A 23,058-nucleotide genomic window follows, 5' to 3' on the forward strand; every position below is an offset into this window, starting at 1 on the left:
GAGCCAAGGGAAATGAGCCTGTGCTGACATCTGGGCTCTAAGCTGTGCTGAGTGGTGTCAGTTGTCCCTGGGACTTAGGTTGGCCATGATCTTGAGTAGTGACAGCGCTTTGATGGACAGGGTGAACTGGCTGATGCCTTTTCTGGGATGTAGCAGCCTTAAAGAAAACAAACCTGGATGACAGAGTCCTCTGGGAGTTTCCTTGCACTGTGGGTTGAGAAATGTGTCGAGGTACGATCTCTGAGAGCTCCTGGGTGGGCTCTGATGTGGTGGCTTCTGGGCCTGGTCTGAAAGGTGAGGAGGAGAAAGGGAGCAAGAGGTGAGTGGGAAGAGCCTTTGCTGTGGGGGAATGGGTCAGAGCAGTTTATCAAGCTGGCATGGCTACACGTGCACTCCGGATGCATCCACAAGTGTGTGCAGAAGTGCAACACCCAAAGGTGAGGTGAGGTAGTGGCTGATAAGCTGGCTGGCTGGCAGGGACCGGAGGAAAATTAGAATAGTTCAGTTGGAAGGGACCTACAATGATCATCGAGCCCAACGGCAGAGCAAGTTACAGGACAATTAATTTCTTTGCTGTCCATGGACTATTACTACCCACGTTTAAGGGGGCTGCAAAATTTTGTGTCCTACAAGCCCTCACCAGTTCTTATTTGCAAGAAAAACAAAAGAGAAAATAAAAAACAACACATTTTTATAAAATAGCAGGGTCTATTTGAAAACTAAATTGCAAATAAGGGATAGCAGAGACTTCATGTAGTGCTGGGGGTTATCTCCACTGCTGTGTGTGGTGTTTGCAGGCAGATCACACCATCCACAAACGTAGCAACGTTAATGACGGTATTGATTTGTCTTAATGCAGTTATGAAAGCTGAACCTTGGAGGTGTGGGAGGGCCTTAATCAGTAATGAGCATCGAGACTGATCAAGGACAGTATCAGCCAAAGGGGAACAAATGGAGGCTAGAACAGGGCAGGGTAAAATAGTGGCCATTAAAGGAAGAAAAGTGCCCACAACACTTGAGGCTTCTCCGTCACATAGAAGGAAATCTACTTTATATATAATGTCTGTGACTCGAAGCAAAGGAATGAGGTTAAAATCACTTTGGAAAATGAGACAAGAGAAAAATAAAGGTGTCTGCCCTGCTTTTGGTGCAAGCTAAGACAGGTCTGAGGACGCTGCAGGACATGGTAGAGCTGCAGTGCCCATGGGAGCGGCAGGGTGGGTGATGTGTGACTGTCGGAGGTTTTACCCCTGCCACATAGGTCAAAGCTTGGTCCAAAAAAAAGCATTTGTCATGTTAGTTTCCCCAGTCTGTCAATGAAGCTTTTTTTCTAAGGAGGATCTTTACAAATGATTCTTTAGAGCAGTCTCCTCCTTAAGGTTTTTGCTAGCAGCTCCGATGCACTCGCCTCTTCCTGCCCAGCCTCCAAAAGTTACTGACATCTCTTCCTTTAATACTGCTTTGTAATTGAATTTCTGCCATAAGTTGCTTCTGCTAATTCAATTATACCTTACTTTTAATTGGCAGTGGATTTAAATACTTCATGTGCTGTTAGCATAGAGATTAACGTGTGCTGACCGGTGACCCGCTACTCCCTCAGAGTGGAGCAAAGGTTTTGTATGGTTATAAGAATTTAAGTAGTCATTTTTTTTTCCAAAAGTCTTTTGCAATGCCAGAGTCTAGCCAAGGACTGGGAAATGCCATTTATTTTGACATAGAAATATGGCCAAATAATCTTGTGCTATTCTGTGAGGTTTGTTGAATGGGGAAGACACAATGATGTTGTACCAGTCACAAATAAGAGAAATCATAAGAGCTTTTTGTTTCCTATTTGCCATTGATTGGATTCAGTCCTTACTTTGCCTTTCCACTGTGTTTTATTGGATTGGCAGTTTAGAGAGATAACATCCATCCCTGTATAAAATGACGATACTAGGTTTTCTTCCTAAAAAGATGTTGAAGCTAAAATATCTTGTTTAAATGCTTGTATTGCTGCCAGGTTGCAACATTTGCCTGCCTGGGGATCTAAAGAGTAATAGAAAATTGCATGGAGTCTTGGATCTTTCTTCCTGTGAGCAGAAAACTGATGTAGTTCACATCTGCACTGCCGAGGGAAGATACCAGGATAAAACAGGAAAAGAAACATTTAGGGAGCACTCACTTAAGGGTTTTTCTCTTTATCTTCATTTTTTATTCCGTTGTCTCTGGGCCTTAGAGGAAGGGTTTGTTTTGTGGGCCCCAAACCCACCTCCATGACACTTGTCTCACTCTCATGATATGCAGAAGGAGCTGGATTTCAGCTGGTTGCTTGGCTTTGGTTCTTTTCAGTTTCTTCTGGGTGATAATTTCTGAAAACGTGTGGAGAATTTGTGAGGTTTCCATAACAATGAAAAGGCAAAAAAAAGTACTAAATTTTTTAAAAAGGAGGAGATGGAATTGTAGTAGAGTCAGCCTGACTTTTATTACAGTATTTTCCTGGAAGTCAATAAATTATTTCCTACCTAGGCATCTTTTTCTGGGTGCTTATGAATAACAGCATGGCTTATTCTGAACAAATAATGTCAGACATCCTAATTTCCTTTTACAGCAGGGTAACAGGTCTTGTGGATAGAAGGAGAGCGGATGATATGATGACGTACTTCAGTCCTAGTTAAATTTTTGGCACTGTTTTGATTCTCGGAAGGAATCTAGGGAAAAGAAATTTTGGTGAAACTTTCACCTTATGGATGGTGCAATGCAGGTGTGCTAACTGTGCTCCGGCTTGCCTCCAGTATGTCATCAAGCTCAGAAGTATTGGGTGGGGTTTGCAGAGGTGTACCCTGTGGCTTGGGTCATTGTATCTGATGCATGTGATAAAACACTGGTTCAGACTCAACAAGTAGCACCAAAGTAGGGGAAGTTACAAGCACTTGGGAGGAGGGATTAGATTTTCACAGAACTTTGGACAAAACCAGGAAATGAGCTTGGAAGGTCCATCGTTCACACCTGAAGGCATTAACGTGGGCCTGCAGTTATTGCTGGTGAATGAGTTGGCAGCACAGACTAATCGGGGGTGCTGGAGGGGCTCCACTGAAAAGCCTCTTGTGATCATGGTGGGTCACGCACCGCTTTGCCAGTATCATGCTCCTCCAACAGCAGCAGACAGAGCCTTCCATAAACAGGAGGATGGGCTTGCTGTGTCCTGTGTTGTCTCCTGGTGCTTTGGCATTACCAGAGTGCTGGAGCCAGTGTGGGCACCTGCATCTGCGGTAAGATGCGGAGAAACCGAGAGGCCGGTGGGGGTCTGAAGAACAGGACCCAAGAGGAAAGATGGGAAGAAGCTGGCTGGGTGTGTGGTCTGGAGAGAAGGTGAAGGATCGGCACAACAGGTTTGCGGTGTCTGGAATGCTGCCAGGAGACAAATGTGAAACCTCTGCCTCATGTCTGTGGGGGTTAGGGCAAGTGGTGATGAGTTTGAATAGTATCATGAAAGGATGAAACTCCTATTGTAGGGCTGGTAAAGTGCTGAAGGAGATGGTTGGGAGGCTTTGGTAATGTCTGGGGTCTCTGCGGCTGGAGTTTTGCATTGGGGAGATCAAACGTGTGTGTTACGGGTGGGCTGGAGCCACCTGTAATAAGGTCCCAAACCCACTGGGATTTTGTTTGCAGATGTTTTGAGATTACTGGGTCAGACAAGTGTCTGACAGGAAGGAAGCTGGTATGGTGGGGCTGGAGACATTGGGCTGGAGGAGATGGATGCTTGGTGGTAGGGGAGATCAAGGTCAGCCCTGTGGGAGGGTGGGAAGGGAGAAAATCACTTGTTTTCGATTTTCTAAACTGCAGACTTTGAGAGATGAGGAATTGCAGGAGCAGGTGAGCCCCTGGTGCTCTCATATGTCACTCCTTAAGCACTGATGAACCCTCAGGATTCACAGCTGGCAGATGCTGAAGGAATGCAAATTGTTCTCTGCTTTCGGGAGAAGCATGCTCGACGGAAAGAGAAGTGATTTCTAACCTTTGAGAGCAATGCTTAATGGCTCTGGAGGACTTGAAGCTGTCTCTCTCATGTTTTATTTCTTTTTCTTCTATTTTTAGATCTAGGCATAGTGATATTTTGACGTATAAACCTAGCAAACTTTCTGAATCTGAACTTGGTACTTATTTTGTAAGATGAGTTTTACAAAATAGATTTAAAATAGGGATGGTGGTTTCAAGCAATTTTTTCAATGCTAGAATTATTTGCTGTCTGAATTTGAGATAAATCTGTGCATTTTTCAACATGGGAGATCTTTTCTGTTTCAGGACAAAGAATAAAATGCAAATGCAGGCAACAAAGTGGTTTCTCAGTGTAGAGTAAGAACTGGTGCAGGGTTTTTACATGTTCAGACTAATTGTGGTTTATTTTTCAGCTGGGAAAATTAGTTTCACAGGTAAGGCCAAAAAGGTGGGAAGGTTGTCACTTAGAAAAAAGCTGTAATGTAAAGCATGTTTGGTTTGTGTCTTCTCCTCCAGGCAATCAAGCCCTGAGGACTTTCTCTGAAGAGGTTCCAAGATAGGTGGTGAGTACTTTCCAGAGCCTGCCCTTTTCAAGACACTCTTTAAATTAGTAATAGAAAAGACAAGTATTGTTTTTTGTTCTGCATTGTGTGCAGAAGTTTGTGTTTGCTGAGCTTGTGGCATCCTTTTATTTTAAAGCTGACAGGGCTAATTTTTGGGTAGGGGTTTGGCACCAAAGTGTTAAGCTTTACATTTGCACCAAAATGAATTTCCTGAGTCTTGATTAGTGAAAGAAATTTTATAATATTTTAAATAATTGACTTTGGGGAAAATCTGTGCAAATTATGCTCTATGTTTTAATAAAAGTCTACACCATCCAGTGGAGCAAAGTTTCTCTGTGTCAGAGAGCAACCTTAGTTTTGTTTATTCCTTTTGTTCTGTCCAAGTTTGTTAATCTAAAGGAATGCAACTTTTAGAGGGTTAAATGAGCTGCATAACTCGTGCTAATCTCTGCTGCATGTGACTGATTTTGTCCTGCCCGTACCCAAGACTTTGATGTATTTCGTTTGTATGCACCTCATTAGGTCCTTATTTGTAACTAAGTGAAACATTAAATTGGTAAAGAACTGTGGGAGAATGAGATTGCTAAGAAATGCCGATGATGTGGCACTGAGAGTGTCACCTCTTACGCTGATGTAAGTCAGCGCAATTTATTTTCCTCTGGTGGAGCTGATCTCTTCTGGCGAGTGCCAGCCAGGACACTGCTCTGTAGCACTCTTTGCTGTTTGTTTTTGTTGTTTCTAGAGCAAGACATACTGTTTCCTCTTTCAGTTCTAGATTTCTTTCCAGTGAGATTAACCAAAGTATATCATTACCCATTAGTTGCTCAGGAAGTTTATTCTTCAGTTGCATTTACCCAGTGCACAGAATGAAAGTTATTAGAGCTCTTCTGTGTCCAGACTGACTAACGAACTACAGGTCAGTGTTCCCCAAATCTCTAATGGACTTCCCCTTCTTCCAAAACAATATTTGCTATAGATAAGGTGCCTTTTGATACAGATAGTCCCAGGTTGATTTGAAGTGTCCATAGAGCTGAAATGTAGCCATCTGTGCTTGTTTCTTGTCAGGCCAGGGGAGCATACTGAGGTTTGGTGTGTAGTACTGTGCATGTGTTCACCTTAAATACGTGTTCATTTTGGCCATAAAATGCTTATTTAGCATTTATAGGGGGCTTATTTAATGCCCCTTATATGTATTTGTTATCAAATGTCTTTTATCAAAGAAGACGCCCCCTGCTTAATAATCTGCATTATCCATGTTTTCTGTATAAGGGGAGCTAATTTAACCCCAGATGGTTCTTCTGACTAAGATTTATGTCCCTAAAACATGAGCCTTACAAGGCTAAATCATGAACCCCATGTGCCTTTTGCCAAAACGCTCTTGTGAGTAACAGCTTATGAACCCCTCCTCTCCCCCAGCGCCGCAGCTACGATCAGATCTGTATTATAAACCTGCCCACTGTTGGTACTGATAATTGCTATATGGGGACCTGAATCATCAGTTGATCTTTTCTGAGATGTTGAGAGATGAATCAAGCTCTCTTTTCCTGAGGGCAGAGGGGAGTATGAGTTTGGTGACTGTAATACCATGTGTGTAAAGGCCAGGCAATTTGAAACTGTTAGTTTAAGTTGTACTTACAATTGAATTTTCTTCTTTTGTTGTTTCAGGTGGCACCTGAATAGATTATAAGTAAAAAAACACTTGTTGATACTGCAGACTGTGCTTGCTATAGTTAATGTTTCTCTTTCCTGGGTAGTCCCTTTGGGTAGTGTTTTCAAAAGCATGAAGGTCCTGTGGTCTTTTGGGGAAACGTGGGCTCCTGATGTACTTTTACAACCAGAGTTTATGGGTGTTGGGTGTTTATAAATCACATTTTGGCTGCTTTAGTGGTCATATTCCTCCTCACCTTTGTGAATTCAGGCATGTCCTCTGTTCCATTTTGTGAATTTAGATGACCTGTACCAGTATGAACGTACATCCCCAGAGTGTAACAGTCTGTGTGGAGCCTTACAGTGGATTGGTAATTCATGTTTAACATAAATTAAGAGACAGATTTGACACTAGGCCAGTGCTGAGCCAGCTAGGCATTTTCCAAAATGTGCATGTGGCCAGTGGCACACGGGTGGCTTCAAAGCAAAGTATAGCATCATGAAAACAAAATAAGCATGCGAGTGCCTGAATGTAGCTTGAATTTTACCCCAGCTGAGCACACCTGGAGGTGACGGTGCTGGCTGGGGAAGGGGGACCAGGCACCCGGGTGCTCTCCTGATGGGGTACTGCAGGCTCTGATGGAGCAAGCTGCTTACCCGCGGTTCTGCCTTTAAGCACATAAGCAGCTCTGAGCAGCGGGGCCCAGGAAGCCAGACACACAATGGGACATGCACCCACGTCAGGGCTGCCTGGGGCAGGACGGCCAAATCGCGCCTGTGCTGGGGCCTGTCGTGCCTCGACGTGTTTTGTGGTGCTGCTGGCACTTTGTGCCTGGAGGCTGGAGATGCCATGTGAGCGTGAGGACTGTCTGCGACCCAGGCATGATATGGTGGGGCCATAGCAGTGGCATCACTGTGGCCTCTGTGCTGGTGTGAAAGACTGAATGAGCAGCTGTGCTCCATGGCAGAGGACAGGGCATTAAATGGTGTGAATGACAGCAGAGACTGTCTATTGCTTGTGTGGATGTGGGGCTCTGCAGCTGAAATGGGGCTCCTCCAGTCCAGCACTGGCGTGCATCGCTGCAGCATCCAGAATTTGAGTTTTGAAGTGAAACTTTTTGCAGCCAAACGCTGTCAGATCGGTCCTACCAAACTGACTTTGAAAAAACATTTAATTTTTAAACTGCAAGCCGAACTGAAACCTGTATAACCTGTGTTTGCAAGGAATGGGTGGTCTCATGGAGTATGGGAGGGTTGGGCTCCTGGAGATGCCTCAGGACCACCTGTGGCTCGGCATCAAAATCAGTGGATGCTCTTGCTGTTGGTGCTGGGGTGTTTTTGGAAATGTACCATGGGCACCTCTTCATGGCCTGACTCTGGGACCTTCTCCATTGTTAGGACATCCTCCATCACCGGGATATCCTTATCCCTGAGTCTGAATGCCTCCTGGCACGGCTCCCCCTCTGCTGTCCCTGCCAGCATCTCCCTGCCCTCCCCACAGCCCACCTCTGTCCCCACATCCAGGGCCCCGTGGGGTCACCCTCCCTGTGAGCATCTGGGCTCTGTGGAGAGCAAAAACCAGTAGCAGAGTTGGGCTGAGCACCATGGAGGAGGAGGAAGAGGGAGCAGGCAAGACAAGGGGGAATTTGAGGCCGTTTTCCCCTGTCCTTGAGCATCCTCTGCACTGCAGCCTTGGAAAACTCCCTGGTTTGAGGATTCAAATCCTGTTGGGGAACGGGAGACCTTTCAGTGTTTCTACCTTTCCCCACAGTCTGATAAAACCCTCTGGAGGAAGCTGCAAGGGCCAGATGTCTGCTATACATATGACTATACCACAGTGGGGGGAAGAAAAAAGTGCAATTAATTGGAAAATGTGTCATAAAAAAGAACAGCTGGGAAACACAAGAGCAAATAAGGTACCTTGTGTGAGTGGCTTATGTAACAAAGTAATTAAGAATTTATAATGGTTTAATGTGTCACTAATCAAAGCTTCCATTTTTCCTCCTTACCACCTTCAAAAATTGCTATTTGAGTCTTTGTTTTCTATGTTTTTACTATAAATAGGTCTTATTAGTATTTTCACTGTTGAGGCTTTTCTGTGTTGCATTACGTGTTTGCTTTCCATATATGCTGTTTGCTCATTCAAAGATATTAAGAAAAAAAAACAGAATGAATGTGCAACACTGCTCTGCAACCATATTTTTTTTATGAATTAATCTTCTGCCTGGGTGCACACAGGCTTCAGGATTGCCCACTTTTCAAAAACTTCCACAATTCAAACATTTTATTAATTCTTTACTGTGATGGGGAAAAATTAAAAGCAGGCTTTGCTTTTAAAAATGTAAGTTTTTAGCCAAGATTTCCAATCTGGAAGATAGTGGGGTACCAGGTTTGGATTATTCTATAATAGTGCTGTTTTTTCCCCGTTGTGTACTGTGCCTCCTACAAACACCACCTGTCTTCTGCGTTTTGTGTAGATCTTGCTATATAGCATGAAGGAGGAGTGTCTCCTAATGCAAGTATCTCATGTTGATTCACTGCAATACAACCGTTCATCCTCTAATGGTGTGGGATTACAAAGCATTATCATGCTCAGATTGACTCAGGTAGTGCTATTTTTATTTAAGCTGCATTAAGGTATCACTGTGAATCTTTGGTCTTGCAGCGTGGGGGCAATACGATTTACTATTTTTATAAAAAATCAACATGGCTGTACAAATCCTGTCCATAGCAAGAGCTGCAAAGGTTACGCATGAACTTGACAATTTTTTTCTCTTTCCTCCACAGTGAGTCATTAAATTTTTAATTATCATGTGATGTCCATCATGTTGGCCAGGCCTGGAATAAAATAAGAGAGTGCCTTGGCTTATGGTCAGGGACTTGGTACTTGCTAGGACAAGCTTTGGTGTAAGAGGGTGAGTGTGTTTGGGGATGCTCAGTGGAGTTACCTTGGGGTACCTCGGTTTCATCCATCTGAGCTCTCACAGGGTTGTCTAATTCAAGCAAATGAGCCCTCCCATGGACATCGTACCAGCACTTGTGTCCCTCCACCTTGCTGGCTTTTCTCTCAGGCCCTGCCTCTATTAATTTAAAAAATTGTGGTAATTTGGTGTGGATCCTTTCCTCTTCTCCTCCTTATCACCCTGCAGCAGCTTGCTGCCCTGATAAAGCAAAAATAAATGTATGCCCTGGGGTTGAGGTTGGCTGAGGGATGCAGTCAGCTATCTATTGACAGCATGTCTGTCCAGCTGCATCGCTGCGGGTTGGACAAACTGCCAGCCATTGCATTTCTAGAGGGTAAGGGAAAAAAAGCATGGCCTTTCTTGGAAAAGGAATGCAATGAGAAGTGAGGTGTGATTGATGATTTTTTTTTTTTTTTTTTCCTCTCAGCTGGGACAAATATTCGTGTTCTGAAGTTGTTCAAAATTAATTTCCTTTGTGACAGGTCTTGGGGTTTGCAGAGTGGCAAGGAGTGACTGCTGAAAGTCAGACTGGTTTGTTTCTGGCTGTGGGTGCAAAAATGGCTTCATGGTGCTGCTTTGGTGTTTTAGGGATGGCCTAGAAGAGTCACTGACTCAGGGATCATTTCCCACAGGTGGTTTGGATGCAGCCCCTTTCTGGGGAGCACAGTGGGAAAGACATCACCCACCCCAACATCCCACCTCCAGGATGTGCTGGGATGTGGGGCTGCTCTGGGGCAGGGGAATACAGCACTTGGGGGGTTTCCTGGCATCTTTCTGGCGTTCGTTGACATTTGGGAGGAGATGTGATGGTTGACAGTGGTGGAGCAGCTCAGTGCTGATGTGCACATGCCTGCAGGCATCCTCCTGGGCTTGGCATCCCCCGGCAGTCCAGCTGGCAAGCAGCTTTATTGCTCTAATTGGCTCATGGCACCCAAAGGCACCAGGATCCTGGTGGGAATGTAGCAGACAAGCCCTGGGAAATGCTACCAGGAACAGCCATGGCTGTCTCTAACATGGTCCCCAGTTGTTTGTGAACATACATGGAGACACACGGGGCTTCAGCCTGCTAAAAATGCAGTGAGTGTTTCCATCTCCCTCAGACATTCATTTGAAATGAAACAGTTGTTTATTGATGTGAATTTTTTACAGCATTCTCTTTAATTATCAAGAATGCAGAAGAAGTTCTGATAACTGCTTGATTTCTACCTTGCACAGAAAAAACCCAGTGGTGGTGGCTGGATGCTTCACAGTTCCGTGTGGGAGGCACAACAAGTCCATTGGAAGGGGTGAGAAGGTGCCATAGGTTTGCCGGTGCAGCACAGCAGCCAGCTGCTTGCAAAGGCTTTCAGTCCCGCTCCCTGCTGACCACGGGCTGTTGCGTTAGGTGTGGAAATCTGCTGGCGAAGTCTGATCTCCGTTACACCATTTAGGGCAGATGAATGTAAATTGTCCGTTTTGCCATAATAAAATATGTGAATAATTTTGATGTGGGATGCATGCTGGGTTTCAGAATAGCCAGGCTGGAAGGCAGGGAAAATTTTTGAATGTTAATTAAAAGGTTTTTTGAGGTGAAGGCTCAAAACTCCATCCTATTTTGAGGGTTTTGACCTGTCTAATAAATTTGTCTTTAAAAAGAAAAATGCCCTCCATTCATTGTACCCCTTTTTATGCTTAGCATGTATTTTAATTTAAGTGTTTGAGTGGCAAACGTAACCATTTAACTAGCTAACCACTTATAGGCTTACAGGTCTGTGCATTTTGCTGTAGCTTCATTGCCATATTCTTGCTGTGGCCAGGGGCTTGGGCTCCTTTGCTTTATTAACTGTTCAGTTTGGGGGCTTGTTTTGGGGCTTTTTTCATTTGGTTGCTGGGGTTTTGTTTTGTTGTTGTTGGTTTGGGTTTTTTGTTGTTGTTTACCCCGACACCACCAAGTGTTGGCTCTAAACCTGCTGTTGCGTCCAGGCACATCCCTCCTCCAGCATGATGTTCTGGTGAAGTTCCAGTGGAGCATCAGCGGGGCTGGTGGATTGCAAGCTTTTTTTGTGTGTGAGCAAGAGGTCTGAGCTAAGCCACCCAGTTTTGTTTTCTTCTCCCTAAGCATTCAACATATATAAATACTGCCCTTGGGTTACCAAAAAACCTTGTCTCCTAGCAATCAAAATCTCGATTGGTCCCTTCCAGAGAGAAGCTTCTGTTGCCAGGGGAAGCAGATGTGACCATCAGCCCCTTGTTGCTGTTTTCTGGGATGAAGCATCAGGATCTGCAGTTGGACTAGATGTTTGTTGCAGGTCCATTCCAGCTGAACTCTCCTTTCTCCTCCTCCCTTCTCCTCCAGACAGGACTGGGGAGCTGGAAGAGCATGGGGATGTAGATTCCAGGCGGTATCTCCATTACTTTGGTACAGGAGGGCTGGGAAAGGTTTTCTTTGCTCAGTGCTCCCTGTCTGTCTGTCTGTCTTACACCCTCAAGCCTGAGAATTAATTGTCTTGACTCTGATTTCATCAGCAAACGGAGCAGGGTCACAAAATGCAGTGAATCTGCTGCGGTAAAACTGAAGTGGATTCAGCTACAGAATTTTCATTTCACAGAAAAAATAGTATTTGGTTGTCATGTAATTTCAAGGGGAATATAATTTGACACTTTCTTCAATGAAATGCCAGGAAAAAGATAATTTAGGAAAAATACTTCTTGTAATTTGTGGGAGAAATTTTATTTTAGGGATTTACCATCAACAGATTATTTCGTGGCATGTCATTATTATGGCATATATCATTAAGAGTGTGTATTGTGTTTTGTTGTTTGTTAGGTACCATTATTACCTATATGTCAGAATGGTTCATTATCTAGTTCTGATAATTTACCTTGGAATCCCTGAAGCAGTTTGTTTCTAAGGCTTTTTCTAGATTAAAATATTTCAGCATAATTCATATAGAAGGTATTTTAACACTGTAACAAGGAGCACAATAGATATGTTAATGTAAGAGTATGAAAATAGAAACTTCAGAATTCAAAACCTTGAGCAGGCTGGTTTCAGAATATACTAGGAGTACCTTCCTTGAGTTTGCATATGCTTTTTACGTATTTTGGATCTGAGGAAAAGAGCTTTTTCCTTTTCCTTTTGTTTGGGCTTTGGTTTTCATTGGTCTTTCTGTCTTAAGTTTGACGCAATATATCTGACAAACTGCTCTTCACTTAAAGGGTCAGGTAAGAGGATTGAATGGTCCCCATTCACCACTATGAAGACAGTGGGAGATGAATTTACCTGAAAAACAGCAACTGAATGGAGGATTGAGAGGTGACAGCAGGTACAAACATTTAAAAGCAGGAAGGTACTAAATGTTGAATTTTGTGGGATACCTACGAAATGACTTCTAATTGTCCTCTTGAATCAGTGTGCTTTTAAAGATTGTAACCAGGGTGTCTGGGGAAAGGGGTTTAGTTTTCCAGGCTGTGTGGTTCTTCGATTGTTTCTAGGCATGTATGAGCTCTGCGGTTGCATTCCCCTCCAGCCACTTGGTTTTTCTGCACCCCAGGTAAAGTGTGACCTGGTAGGACGGTGCGCCTTTACCATGCTTTCCATCCCTTCCTGTGATGGCAAGGGAGTTGTTCTGTCTACTTCTAGCTAAACAAATATAAAAGTTTGATTTTATTTCTCATCGCATCTCGAGCATCCTTCTCCCTTCAGCCTTCCGTGCTCTGTGAGATGCCCTGCTTGGCAGTGACGATGGCTCTGCCTGGAGCCACAGGTACCCAGGGCAGTGGAGCAGCACCCACGCAGAACCCAGGGTTTGTTATGCCTAAATGCAGGTCAGAATGTGCAAGAAGTGCTCTAATAAAGGGAATGTCAGCAGACCCCTGAGTACAATGATGCTGCTGGATGCTTTCATAAATCTCAGGTTTAGGGATGACAGTTATGATGCATGGCGTTGGGAGAACGTGAAACTGCAGTCATTAAACAAAAATGGGCTTTCAAACTAATGGCAGCTGCCTAAACAGTTTTGCAGTGAAGCAGATTCCCTTAGGCTACCATTCTTCAAATAATATGGGTCTTATTGACTTTAGAAAACAAGCAGGAAAATATTTTGTTTTGGTGCAGTAGCACTGCTTTTACATTCATCCTAAAGGTCAGGCTGCTAAGTGTTTTCTAGGTTTTAAGCTGGAGGTGTTAGAAAATAATGAATGGCAACATTTCCAAATAGCTCGTTTACTGTTATTCCCTTGAATTAAGCCACCTGCAATACCAAGGATTCACACCTGTTCCTAGATGGGTTTCCAAGCAAGTATGGGGCCACTTTTTTCCATCCAAACTTGGCTGTGTTCAACCCAGTAGGTAGTTCTGCACAATGTCTTTGTTATACATAATTTTATCCAAATATCTCCATCAAAACCTGTTCCAAGTCCTGCTGGTTTAAAACGATACACAATAAAGCAGCGTGTTGCCTTGTCTCCTTTGAAGGCATCGTTCCCAGACAAAAGCTGGAGGCGTGAAGATGCATGTATTGCCTTTTCCTTTGTGCCAGAGAGATCCTGATAGACAAGGGTTCCCTGTCATCCAAAGTGTGTTCATTACTTCCCTGAAGAGGCATTTCAAGAGTGTTTGGAGGTTGCAGAAGGCCAACGCATTCTCAGCTGTCCACTTTCACATCTTGCACAGATTTTACTTTTCCCTGTCCAGGTTTGGTTTCTTCCTTAAGTCAGCGTGTTATGGCTCTGTCTCCCTCCTCCTTCAGCTTGATCAGAACCCACCATCTTTTTTCTTTCCACTTCCCCACCGCTTTTATTATGAGGAATAGGGGAGAAAGCAGAATAACCCAGACTGCAAAAGGATGCTTAACAGTGCAACTTGGTTGTTTTGTGTCATCTCTCTTCATACCACACACAACTCAGAGCCAACTTCTCTCCCTATAAGCTCAGTTTCAGGCTGGAGCTGGCCTTGATTGCCGAGTAACTCCAGACTGCTGGGGTTTTTTGTTTGTTTTGTTTTTTTTTTAATTATTTTTTTAAAGCAAAGAGTTCCTTTAGAAATATATATGAAATCCATTGCAAACAGTCATATTTCACTGTGAAGTGCTCCATATCGCGAGATGGCAGATTACTGTTTCAATGCTCTCTAGTTTTTCTTGGAGCCCTGCAAGGCCGAGCAGAGGTTGGGAGGCATGGGCTGGATGTCTCCTGCTGTGTTGGGGCCATTGGGTGCAGCTTTCAGAACCTGATGAGTTCTCTTCTGAACGTCCTGGTTCTCTGCAGCACTTGGCTGTCCTGTGAGACCTGGATAAAACACTGCTCCTTTCTACTAATTTTCCTTCTTTTTTGCTTCTGTAGTCTGTCTTAACCGTAGATGGGTTTTCTGTGGGCAGTGCTGTTGGATGAGGAGAGCTGTCTGTCTAACTACAGTGACTGCAGCCAGGTTTACTTCTTCCTGGGGAGTATACTCGAGTTGGGAGAGGAGAGTGGAAGAATAAAAGTTAAATTAACTGTAACATGAACGTTTGAACAGATGGCTGACCTTTGTAACACCAGGAACCATTTAATTTTAGAAATTTGCAGGCTATTTTAAGTTTGTCATGCTCTTTACAACCATCTGAGCATAGATACATGACACGATTTATTAGCTTACTGCAAGGCTTTTTTGCTTAATTTCACTGCTGTTTGCAACACTGAACTTAAGGTGAAATGAGCAGGATCTGGGAGTGTTGATGGGATTGGATCCCTTTGTGCCAACTTTCTTTAAGCCCCTGGAAGCTGAGGGCAGGGAGATGCTCATGGTGGTGCTGGAAGGAGCTCAGCTCCTCCACTTTGCTTGCTGCCCCAGCAGAGCTCAGGCCTAGCACGGATGAGGGCCCTGGAACAGTTAATTGTGGACAGGGCGGAGACAAATGATCATCCTGCCCCAAATCACTTAAACGTCTTAAGGGTCTACCCTTGCCTGCCTGAATGAGCCAACTAATCTTTAGTGAGCTGCACAAGTGAGTGCTGAGCTATAGATGGTACGAAGAGAGATGACACGAAACGATCAAATTTGCTTATCCCACCTCTCCCCAAAAAACTGTGTACTGTCTGCCTGTGTAACAGTGGAAGAACATCACTGTTGGGAGCAAATTGTTTCAGGCTGTGATGGGTTCTTCATCCTCTGGAGGCTTTTAGGTCATGGTTGCATATCTTCTGAAAACATGAGGTGTAGGCCAAACAGGTGGTGGCTGGATGCAGAAAAGACTAGATCAGTGGTTCTCAAAACTTTTTGTGAGATCCTAGCAAAATTTTAGGGGCTGCACTTTGAACACTTGTGTGGCAATTTGGAAGAGCAGGATCTGCATGGTGGCCATACATGAAGTCCTTGGTACTGTTTTGGAGAGCTGCTGGATAAGTCATGCTGAGGGTCTCATCTGGGATTCAGCGAGGCAAGGGTGGTGGGACAACTGTGGCGTGCTTGGAAATTGTCTTTATAAGGCGTGTACTACATTAGTCCACCAAAAAATCAAAGAAAAAAAATCTGTATCAGTGCAGTGCGTATTTCTTTTACAGAGGTCTGGTTTATTACTACAGTTGGCTTTTCTTAATTACTGCTAATGCTTCTGCAGGCTGTGCATTTGGAGATGGAATGTGGCTGGCCCTAAATCAGGACACAGAGGCTTTTATCGGGGCCACTCAGAGACAGGCCATCTGCAAGATGTATTTATTTTTTTACTTTTTTGTCTTCTCTAAATAAAAACGTGATGCTGTGAGAATGTCCGTTCCATCCCTGTTGCTTCACTCTACAAAAGTTGCTATTTTCTGACAAACTATTTTAGAAAGTTATATTTGGCAAATGGCTGTTTACTTTATTCTTCTCCTATCGCTGCAGTTTGTCCATGAAACCCAAATCAGTTTGCGTGCAAGCTCAGCTGTAGCTCAGTTCAGAGGAGTCTTTATGCCATAGTTGTCTTCTCCTCTTGTTGCCTTTTCTTTTTTTTTTTTTTTTTTTTTTTTTAGCTCGTTTTCTCTCATGGTGGAGGAACAACAGGTTACTTCATATCTGACAAAGGCAGATCCAGTACCTGCAGAGCTGAGAGCTGATAGAAGCTGCAACAGTCTTGTGGTTGGGTTTCCTTGCTTACCCCAAGTGTTGGAGCTTCAACGTTCTTGTCATCATGCAACTTTAACACAGAGCACAGTGAGGATTAGTTTTGCAGAAGTGAGTTTGTTCTGTCTGCAGAAAACCATATGAAGCTCCACAAAGGAGCAGTGGCCCATGTTGGTTCTCCAAGTCCTCCTGACTCAGGTCTTTGGCCAACAGGGGAGATTTCTTCATTATTATCTTCAGCAAAATTGGCTTGTCAGGAGGAGACTTGGGAAAAGTAGCATGTGCCCAGGGGGGTTGTGGAGTCTCCTACTCTGGAGACATTCAAAACCTACCTGGACACCTTCCTGTGTAACCTCATCTAGGTGCTCCTGCTGTGGCAGGGGGATTGGACTAAATGATCTTTTGAGGTCCCTTCCAATCCCTGACATTCTGTGATTCTGTGTTGCGGGGTTTTGTTTGGTTTGGTTTGTTTTCAGAAAAGTGATTTCTTTGGGTTTGGTGCCCTTTCTGAAATGGACTTACCTTCTTGAGACACAGGGATTTGTTTTAGAAATAAAGTATTCCATCATAGAGCTCAGTGCAAAACTGTGCTGTTCAAATCACTGGGGCAAAAGCGAGAGTCCCTCAGTGTCACCGGTTGTTGCAGGGTTTTTCTTAAACGGAGAAATTTAATGCTGTCCCTGGCAAAGCGAGTTTAAGCAAGGCTTGAAATGCTTTGCCCGTACTTACTGTGACATAACTCAGCTTTGGCCATCCTAGCCTAGCAATGGTGTTTCTGGAGAAAGGAAGAGCATAAGGACTGTAGTTATAAAGGGAATTGCAATTATAAAAGCAAGAGAGCAAACAGTTGTTTATCTTCTATAAAAATTAAAACTCATTACTGTTGGGTTTGCCTCCCTTGCCTTATGGTTTTCTCATTAGAAGCAGTTTCTGTAAATACTATCTTTTTCTTTTCCCTTGGAGAGATCTCAAATTGCTGGGCTGGAATTGTTGTCCGGGTAATCAATAAACTTTAATCTACATGACAGGTTTTTTTCCTTGAAGTTGGTTCTTTCTGTACTGGAGATAACATGTCTAAGGCAAATGTAAAATGAAGAAGGGTTAGATTTGACTTGACTCACTCTTACTATGTGCTTTTACAATTTTGAATATGAATGTCTTCCAAAATAATTACGGTTATTGCTAAGTGGATGATAAATGATTAATTTACTAGCAGACAGCGAGTGCAGTTGTCTTTGAAACAATTTTTGAGCCTCTTCCCTGCTCTTCTTTCTCTGCAAGGTTAGTTTAAAGATAAGACACTGACAATAAAATAAATTGTGATTTGTAGCCTGGTTCTTTTTCAGTCTACACCTTTGCTTCAGCGTTGCACTTGTGTCTTGCACTGAAAAGTGTGTTATGAAGGGTGTTTAAAGTCTGCCCTGAGCCTGAACAACATTCAAACTTGTATTTCATTTGAGGCATATGCTTGAATTATCATGGGGTTGTCTGGATTTATTAGTGCACTTAGATGTATGCTTAATCAGGGTGAATAGCAATGCTTGAGAGCTTTTGTTGATGAGAGGTCACCAGTGCTCTTCTTTGTAAGTTGGTGGCGTCACATGCAGAGCATGTGAAAATATTCATCCATCATTTGACTATCTGGAGTAGTCCTTGTATTGGGAATACCTGCTTACATCCTGGTTTTCTTCTCGGAAGATCTTCCTTTTGGTTATGGGGTGCAGAGGGAGAACTTCCCAGCTCTTAGTTAAGGAGCTGAATCGGCAGCTGAATTTAGGGAGATGACTAAACACTTTAAAATGCAATGATTTGTGAGAGGAAAAGGCAAGACTTTAGAAAATACTCCAGTTTGGTTCGTCATACATTCTAAAAACTTGTACATTCTGAACCTTTTTACAGCAAGGCGTCATAACGCTACATACCACGTTGCATCATAACAGCCGATTCAGAAAAATCCTCTGTCTGTTGATGCTGTGGACTTGTGTGTGTGCTAATGCTGGTTCTAATTGTCTTTCTGTTTGAGGAGATGTCCTCAGAGTATCTCCTCAGGTTAGAGGTTAAGCTGTTTCTCATTACTTTGAGTAGCAATGGTATGTTTGGTTGTATGCCCAGCTGAGCCAGCTTGGAGGTGGTGAGCAGCAGTGGAGCTGGGCGTAAGTCATGGAGTTACTCAAATAGCTTCTTACTCTTTCTGTAAGTTGTTCTGGTTAATCATATTATAATAAAATGTAATAATAATTCTGGACAATAAGGTTGTGATGGCAATTCTGTTGTCGCACAGGTTTTCAGTTTAACTCTCAATGAAGTGCAGGCACAAAGCCAATGACTGCATGTACGGTTGAGTACTGGCTTGATGGAGCTACAGATCAGATCACACCCATGGTATGGGTGTGAAGATGCTGAAGGAAGGCACCAAGGGTGGTCTTGTGTGTGGCTGTGGAGCTACAGGTGGCAATTAATCTCATTTAACCTTATTTTTTAAGATAGTTTCTCCATGGATCGTGAGACTCTCTCATCATCCTGTTACTTAGGTTTCTCCGTGAGTAGGTGATGGTCAGCATTTTTCAAAATAGCAGATTTCATGAAGCTTGTTGATTGCAAAGCCCAATTTTGTGCTGTTGCATTGAGTGGTGAGTAGACTTCCAGCCTCAACAAGCAAACAAACAGGCCCCCTCTTGGGTGCTTGCCCTGCTGAGAGGCTGTTCACCTCCCTCCATTGCCCCACTTTCAGTTTTAACTTAGAGGCTGTTTAATAGTTTTGTTTTGTTTTTTTTTTTTTGTCAGTGCTATGGCTTTTTTTCCAGTAACAGCAAAAGCTCCTCTCCCTTCTCATGCTTTTCATTTTAAGATGCATCAGCCAAGTGCTACTAATCTGCCAGTCTCCTATTTTTTTTTTTTAATTTGTATTGCTGAAGAACAGTTTGATCTGTGCTCTTTATTTTCATTTGCATGATCTAATTCAACTTGAGTTTGGCAATTTCTCTTTACTCTTTTGCTTCCTTACCCCCTGACACATCTGCCTTTGCTGAGCAGCCCTTCCTTTCTATTCCTCACAGGGACTCTGCTTAGTCCTAAAATCCCTTTTTTGGTGATTGTTTCTCCAGTTAGATTGGTAATCATTCCCTAGATGTTTCCACCACTTTGCTTGGGGTTATAAGTACCAACTCTTTTCTCTTAATCTTAACCATAAATATATTACAAGTTTCTTGCAAGTGTGTCCTTGAGCACTTTAGTCCGGTTGCCTTCCATGCCAAGTTCGTTTGATTCCTTAAAGCTTATGGGAAATTGAAAATTTTAATTGATATGTTTCACTTCAGAGTATTTTACCTAAACCACCTCTGCATGATTACAATTGCTTTCAGAGTTAATTTCTGTGAGCGCTTACAGCTACTTACAGTGTCTAGATTAGTATCGCCCTTTCCTAGTTCAGCAGCTGGAGGATTACAACTGCTGTCTGCTGCTTCCAGGAATGTCTGCGGTCAGCTCTTAATGTTAATAGTAGGTTCTTCAGTTGAATATTTTGGGAAGTTACAGCCCCACAATAAGATAAGCCCTGTTAGCACTTTTATCTTGCCGTGGACCTTACAGTCTATACTGCACTCCCACACAAACTCAGTAGGGCGTAGGACAGCCCGTGCTGTTGTCCCTCCTTCTCCCGAGCAGTGTGGACCCCACAGCACCATAGGCCAGCCGTGACTACCGTCCTCCTGAGTTCCTTCTCCTTCTGCTTCCTGACTTTTCCGTTGCATTGCCCTGGCTGCCAGTATCAGTATGTTAATCTTTGATCTTGTTTTCTTACTCATCATCTGTGAATTTCTGGCTAATTATCTACCATCGTATCTGACTGCTGCTATTGATGGTAACATGCTCTTTGTTCTCCTAAGTTGGGATGATAATATGTGCTTTTTTGTCCACATTTACCAATCCCCCTGTCTGTTTATTAAAACCAGATGTGGGAATTAACTGATTTTCCTGATTATCCTCTCTCTAGAGTTTTGTGTGTGTGTGTTTAGTTTAAAGTGCTCAGCTGTGCCTGTTGTGATCACACAAGGCCATCTATTATCAACGGAGGAATGTCCTTTTTCCATGAATGCCTCTGGTGGTGGAACACGCTAAAACCTCACTTACACTGTCAGTTCTTGAACCATATGCATGACATTAACTTGTAATGGCTTTTCCTTCCTTTTGTAGCATGGAAAGAAAGTCCCTGGGGATAATGCTCGGGGACCACGCATGGTCTCCCCAGGCTATCTCAATAGCCTAGAGGGAGGCAGGCACCACCAGTGAGCATCTAAAACAGGCTCCTGCTCCAAATTGCTTTCCTAGTCTACTTCTCCCAGTGGCAGAGAGATTGTCCTCTTCTGGGCTAAATTTATTCCTGAGCCTTTGTCCATGCCTGTGATTGAGTTCTCCATGTGCATTCTGAGGGCACTTTGTCTCTCACTAGAAGGCCAAAGATAAACCTCACAGGGAACAAGGAACTAGAATACTCTGAATAATAAGGACCACATAAAGTAGTGTGAGTAAAGAGAGAGCTGAGGACAGCACAGTGGAACAGCAAGGGGCTGCTGGAAAAGGAGATGGAGAAGCAGAATATGGTGGGGAAAAGTCAGGCCCCCAACACATGACCTGTGGCTTTGCAATCAGAAGCAGCTGGAAGACTTTAATGGTGTGAAGACATCTTGAAGCATCGCTCTAGTGGGAAGAATGAGCCCAGATTGCTGTGTCTACAGAGAGCGATTGTTTTATTTCCCATTAAGAGGGTAGACGCAAAATCAGATTTCCACTCTGAGTTGTCTTATATTTTTAGCCTGTGATTGGATTGCAAATGCACACTGGATATTTACATTTGTGGAAGCAGGCTCTGGTGCTGTCATCTTAACCAGGATTCAAGTTAATTTGCTGAGCTTCCAGATGGGAGCCATTTGTTTATCTATTACAAATTTGCAGGAATGCTTAATTTAATCTAGATATTCTAGCTCAGTACTTTGCCTATTCTGACATTCAGGCATTTTTACCTCCCCTTCTCCTTTTTTTTTCTTCTTCCCCTTGAGCTGAATTATCCACTTGTGCAGGATAAAGAAAATGGATTTTGCAGAAGGAGCCACCTGTCTGTCATCCATCCTGTGTGGAAGCAGATTGTCCTTCCATCTCCTGTAGAAGGTTTCCTAAGAGGGGACTTGAGAGCACGGCATAGTTGGTGGAGCCTCTTAGCCCTGTTTCACGTGTTTTCTTGAGGCTTATTACATTTTGTTAGCTTCTTTATTTTAAACTATTTAATGATCACCTTATTCTGGTCTAGTACATGTGCTGAATAAAGATTACATTAAAATACTGACTCCCTGTTGTGGGTAGATAAGGATATTTGTAAGGGGAGGCTCATAATTTTCTGTAGCAACATTCAGCCTCCAGTGCATTGAGTGATTTGTGACTGTATTATAGGCATTCCTTTAACAAAAGTTTAAACTACATGTCTCTTTACAATCGCTTCTGCCTAGGGCTCTTAAATAGCCATGCAAACACTATGTATGTCATTGCTGTGGTGTGCAGTACATGATGCAGAAGCAGATGCGGTGCACACAGGTAAGGTTAGCTCACAAGCCAGACCCTTTCTTCATTACTGCATTTTCCGTAACAGTTAAGACCATGGTAGGAAAAAATGATGCATCATGGTTTTGCTGCTTTAGTTTCAGAATGAGTGTATTGAACCAGCTTGAGGTCAACCTTATTATTTCTTCTTCTTGTGTTACGAATTGCCAGTGCTCCCAATATCCAAACCCAATCCCAGAGAAAAACAGAAGTGCTGCACGAAGGGACTGCATCACTAAGCCCCAGAGACGTAAAGTGCCCAGAGCGACAAGCATGCTTGAGAGCTTGTCCTAAGCAAGCCAGGTCAGTGACCTGCAATACTTAGCACACGGATGAGCATTTGCAATTATCCTGCCTGGTTCCTGTGTTGCTTGTGCTCATGCAGCAGTGGAAGGAAGCTTGGGTTGGTAGGAAATACACAATATGAAACTGTCTGACTTCTTTCCTAGCCCAGGATTGTTGCCTGTGAGGCAGCGATGCTGGGAGTGATGTGGTAAGGTACCAGAAGTCATCTTTTTTTCCCGCACTTCTACAACATAAAGTCGTGCTGCCTCCTGGTCTGTGGCTCAGCCCCCAGGGTTTCAAGGTGATGTTTTCAGCCACATGTTGCTCAACCCTTGCAACGACGGAGCAAAGTTGAGTATTTGGCTACATGGTCAGGAGACTCTGGCTGCGCACTTCTGGTATAAATAGTCCTTGGTACTTTTTCATTTGGGGGATGAAAGCATAGGTATCGGGTTTTTGCCCCCAGAGCAAATGAGCAGATGGGTTTTGAAGTATTTTATCAGGTGATGGAAGTGATGGAGACTCAGTTCTGGAAGACGGATAGTGGAGGTTAAGTGATGCTGCGGTTGTGCCTGGGAAGGCGGGCAGGCAGGAGCTTGGCAGAGCAGCCCAGCCCTGGGACGGAGGGCAGGGGTACATCTTGTATGTGATTGAAGGGCCAAAGCACAACCTGGACCTGATTCTGAGCACCGCTGGCAGGCTGTGAAACACCACAAACAGGGTGTGGTGGAAGTGATACAGTAAAATACTATTTGGCTAACAGTGCTCAGGTCAGCATCTCAGGTTAACAGACAGTAACCCAGACAGACTGGGAAGTTATTTGAAATTAAATAAGTGGAGCTATCATATGTACTTATTAGACCATCGTTTTCTGTCTTACTCTACCACTGTAAAAAAGAGTGAATACAAGGAGTAAGAATCATAGAATAGTTTGGGTTGGAAGGGACCTTCAAAGCTCATCTAGTCCAACCCCCTG

The 23,058-nt window shown here is 43.6% G+C and overlaps 1 protein-coding gene across 6 annotated transcripts in view; it reads left to right on the forward strand.

The window, feature by feature from the left end:
• HPCAL1 (hippocalcin like 1) overlaps positions 1-23,058 on the forward strand; it is a 66,178-nt gene that overhangs the window by 11,775 nt on the left and 31,345 nt on the right. For 4 of the 6 annotated variants that reach the window (XM_082047460.1, XM_082047459.1, XM_082047464.1 and 1 more), the window contains exon 2: positions 4,492-4,538. The exons of 1 other annotated variant lie outside the window; for it this stretch is intronic. The gene's annotated coding sequence lies outside the window, so the exon portion shown is untranslated. Of the gene's footprint in view, positions 1-4,491; positions 4,539-19,831; positions 19,978-23,058 lie in introns of those variants that run through there. One more of the 6 variants, XM_082047467.1, reaches the window with a different exon arrangement.

Source organism: Streptopelia decaocto (genome assembly GCF_964273445.1).
Source record: "Streptopelia decaocto genome assembly, chromosome: 3".
In the NCBI taxonomy this organism is placed as follows: domain Eukaryota; kingdom Metazoa; phylum Chordata; class Aves; order Columbiformes; family Columbidae; genus Streptopelia; species Streptopelia decaocto.